General features: G+C 43.7%; 2 annotated features.

The window, feature by feature from the left end:
- The first annotated feature begins 541 nt into the window (after nt 1-541).
- Nucleotides 542-1889: a mobile genetic element.
- Nucleotides 1890-1948: 59 nt separating this feature from the next.
- Nucleotides 1949-2794: a mobile genetic element.
- Nucleotides 2795-4975: the final 2181 nt, after the last annotated feature.

Raw genomic sequence — 4975 nt, forward strand, 5'->3', positions numbered from 1 at the left:
GAATTCAGCTGTGGGGCACTGCAAGCACATCACATAGAAGGAAGATCCAGCGATTCCAAAACAGATGTTTGAGAATAGTCTCCAACGCCCATCCCTACCACGAAAATTCCGCCATCCACGAGGAGCTCGGGATTCCATGGGTAGACGACGAGATCTACAGACACAGTGTGAGATATGCTAGCAGACTGGAGAACCACCACAACCACCTGGCCATCAACCTTCTGGACAATAGCCAATCCCTAAGACGCCTGCAGAGAACGCACCCGCTTGACCTTACTCAACATACTTAATCATACTTAACCCCTACCCAAGTACACTCGATGTACTCCCCTTACGTTAATGTTTCCCTCCAAAAAATTTAATTATTGTCCACTAGGACAGATTTTAAATAATAAATAAAAGGCTACACAAACAAAAAAAAAAAAAAAAAAAACGAGGAAAAATGATTAAAATGGCCAAGTTGTTTCTGGAGTCAGAGTTGATGAGCACATATGAGCAACTTAAAAATGCCCTAATTGGCGAATTAAAGCGCGCGTCGAAAAGTGCCGATGTACATGCAAAGTTGACGCACAGGAAGAAGAAGAGCGACGAAAGCATGCACGAATACATGCTAATAATGAAAAAAATTGCAGCGCTTGGACAAGTCGATGTTCAGTCTATTATCGCATATATAGTTGACGGGCTGGATATTAAAAGCGAGTTCAAATTTGCATTGTACGGCAGCAAATCATACAGCGAACTGTTGGAAAAATATGAGTTGTACGCGAGCAAGTGTGTTATCGAAAAAACCGCAAACGCAATACAGTGGTGGCAGAAAAAATATAACCAATGAAAAAAGTATTCGTTGCTACAACTGCGGCTCTAATGAACATGAGAAAAGACTGCAAGGCAGAAACAAAATGTTTTAAATGTGCAGGCAGCGGTCATATATCTTTAAATTGTCCACAAGCTGTAAAGAGTGTTTAAGTCGTAAAAGATACTAAGCGCTTGAAAGTAGTTTTGCTGAACGGTACAGAGGTCGCCTGCCTTGTGGACACAGGATCCGATGTGTCAATCGTATGTCAGTCATTGTACAATAAACTTCAAAATACTGTGATGCAGAAGTGTTATTCCGCTCTACGAGGAAACGCTAAGACCCAGCCGCTAGCTTCATTTATGGGCAGAGTACACGTTGACGGGATCGAAGCCGTACAAAAGTTTGTTGCGATACCAAACAATCACATCGAGAACAACGTAATACTGGGCTTTGACTTTGCATCGCAGTTCTGCGTGACTTTGAATGACGGAGAATTCATCTTTACAAAGGCGTCAGCGCGGCCGGAATGCGCTGAATCAAAAGAGCTAAGTATCTACAATATTGTTGAGACTGGTGGTAACATAGCACATGCTTCTCCACAGTACAAGCCGATGATCGAGTCAATGATAGCGGAATACAAGCCAACCGAAAACAACGCTGAATGCCCGGTGTCGATGAGGATCGTGCTAGAGGAGCGTACAAAACCATTTCGTCATCAACCAAGCCGTCACTCAGCTGTGGAATCCGAGTCGATCAGAAAACAAGTTGACGCCTGGTTGCAGGATGGCATTGTGCGCAAATCTTCATCGAACTTTGCCAGTCGAGTCGTCGTGGTCAAGAAGAAAGATGGCACGGACAGGATCTGCGTTGACTTTCGTCAATTAAATAGTATGAAACTTACGGACTGCTTCCCAGTGCCACGCATGGATGATGTGCTGGAAAAGCTTGAGTCCGCAAACGTGTTCGTAGTTATGGATCTGGAGAATAGCTACCTCCACGTACCAATTGAGGAGTGCAGCCGCAAGTTTACAGCGTTCATAACCAAGGAAGGGCTTTTTGAATTCAATCGAGCGCCGTATGGTTTTTGCAAGAAAAGACAGCGGTCTAGGTCGAAGGACGTACTGAGATGCAAAGAGAAAACGCAGTCCAATGTGTGGTAGGATGAACACTCATAAGGCCCACGAAGCATACGAGGAAGCATACGAAGAAGCATACGATCATATCCCCGTTAGGAATAAGTATATCATTGCTATCTCGCTCTTACTTATAAGCTAGCATTAAGAGATAAGAATGTACACCTAGCTCACTCTCTCTTTTGAGAGAGCATAAGAAAAGAGGAATACGCGAGACGCGGCATTCGGTGGCGTGAGCTTGAAGTGAGAAGTCGAATAAAGAGATTGTGAAGTTATTTAAAGGAAGGAGCACGTGTATTCATTTTTCGGCGTCCACAACATCAGAAGTGGTCATTACCCACTATGCCTGACACTAAATGGAATCAATTCTCAGTGCCCCAACTAAAGAAGTGGTTGGAAGCTCTTGGATGCCAGACTTCCGGCACAAAAGCGGAACTAATAGTGCGTCTGCAGGCCATTTCCCCAGAAACGCGTGGCGATTCACCGCCAAATAACGGATCAGCAGCAGAGGAGTTGGAGGAATTGGATGGAGATGCAGCCTGGCCAAAGCAGAGAGAGCCACAGGGTGGAGACACACGCACGATCCCGTTCGACGAGCAGTCATTGCAGTCAGAACCCCCGGAGAACCTCGATCTGGATCAGCTATCGTTGGTGGATGCAGAGAGAGCCACTCTAAAAGAGCTTCGGGACGAGATAGAGGCAAACATGGCTGTGCTGCAGAGGATCCAAGCGGATATCGACGACGCGAACAAGAGCAAGTCCGCTCATGTTCGCCAGATCAATGACGTCATCGAGAACAACAGCAACGGAAACCACGGCAATGTTAACATATGCGCTAACAGCACCGACGCCAATGTTAACAGCACCAAGGTGACTATCGCCGCCGATAACATTGATACGGGACATACCAGTTTTGGAAAAGAAACCGCTGGTAGTGTTGTTCAGCACCAGAGTCGAAATGTAAACAAGCTTCTGGAATCTCCTGCAACATCGCTTGCCTTGGCAAAAGAGGTAACGATGGAGTTTGACGGCAGCTTATGTGCGCGCAATTGGGTCACGCAGTTTCAAAACATCGGAAAGATTTACAATTTGGACGACGGATTCATGCACATGCTGCTAATGGCCAAACTAAAAGGAAACGCAAAGCGCTGGCTGCACGCAAGCGCCACACGCATCCTAGAATCGACCGACCAGCTATGCGAACAGTTAATCTTGACATTCGAGATCAAGATGTCAAAAGGGGAACTGAGGAGCGCATTTCAAAAACGCGAATGGCATCCGGATGAGAAATTTGCTGTTTACTTCGAGGACAAGGTGATGCTGGCCAACGACATCAACATCGATCTAGAGGAGCTCCTGGAAAACATCATTGAAGGAATCCCAGCACCAGCGTTGCGCAACCAGGCGCGCATACAGCGTTTCTCCGAGCCGATGCAAATTCTGCGGGCTTTCTCGGAAGTCCGTCTGCCGAAGCACAAAACAGGGAGCAGTTCATCAAAGCGCCTTACTGGAGGAGGTGCAGCCAATAAGGACTTACGTTGTGCCAATTGCAACTCCAAAGGGCACTTCGCCAGGGAGTGTCTCAAGCCAAAGAGGGAGCCCGGATCCTGCTATGGCTGTGGGGCATTTGGGCACTTCGTCGGACAATGCCCGGAGCGCAAGAGCGCCAATATCAACAATTATGTAAGACTTGTCAAGATTTTTTTCACAATAGCTATAAAACCCCATTAATTACAGAATGCCTCATAGACACAGGGAGTCCAATATCATTTACAAAGTTAAGCAGTGTATCCAAAGAAATTAATTTAGAATCCGCTTCAGGAACCTATTTCGGGCCGAATAAAAGCCAACTGACATTACATGGAAAAAGCTTATGTTACATTATAAAAGAAAAAGTTAAATGTTATTTTTATTTGTACGTGGTCCCAGACGAGTCTATGAGTCATAATGTAGTTCTTGGACGAAATTTCATGGAAGCGTGCCAGTTGAAACTGGATCCAGACGCCTTGGGAAGGATAACGGTCAACCCAGTCGATAGTAAAAGATATAAAAAAGCAAATAGTAAAACAATCAGTTCTATTGTTAGTGAAACAGTTAGTGAAACAGTTAGTCAAATGGATAATGAAACAGTTAATAAGACAGTTAGTAAAACAGCCAACGAAGCGAGTAGTATAGTTAGTCAAACTGTTAACGAAGCAGGTAGCAAAACAGTCATCGAAACAGTTATGCCTTTAGCCAACTTCACGACGGATTCCGGACCTTATGCTGCGGTTGTGCCCAGTTATGAAGAAGCTGTTAGAGAAATTTGTAGCATTGATCACTTAGAGGATGAGCAAATGAACTTCATATACGGCGAAAACAATAACCAAGCCTTAAACAGTCAGTTAAAGGAGATTATTAAACGCAACTACTTAAGCGTTAATAAGCCTACCGAGCCTTTAGTCAAATGCGAAATAAAACTTTGTTTAGAAACGTCAAAACCATTTAGCTGCGCCCCAAGAAGACTTGCCTACTCAGAAAAGGAAAAATTACAAAAACTATTAGATGACTATTTAAAAGAGGGAATTATTCAACCTAGTGTATCAGAATATGCTTCACCAATTGTTTTAGCCAAAAAGAAAACAGGAGACATACGGCTATGTATAGACTTTAGAAAACTGAACAAAGTTTTAATTAAAGACAATTATCCGATACCGCTTATCGATGACCTTTTAGACAAGCTAGTCAACAAGAAAGTTTTTTCGAAGCTTGATTTAAGAAACGGTTATTTTCACGTATTCGTTAATAAGGAATCAGTCAAATACACCTCATTTGTTACACCGTTAGGGCAATTCGAATTTCTCAGAATGCCAATGGGCCTAAAAACTGCATCGGCGGTGTTCCAAAGGTTCGTAAACAAAATTTTCGAGGATCTTATAAGGGATAACAAAGTAATTGTATACATGGACGACATCATGATTGCTAGCAAGAACTCGGAGGAGCATTTAGAAACTTTAAAGGAAGTGTTTATCAGATTAGCTCAAAATAAATTGGAATTACGAATGGA

This window comes from Drosophila melanogaster, chromosome X, assembly GCF_000001215.4.
Source record: "Drosophila melanogaster chromosome X".
NCBI classification, from domain to species: domain Eukaryota; kingdom Metazoa; phylum Arthropoda; class Insecta; order Diptera; family Drosophilidae; genus Drosophila; species Drosophila melanogaster.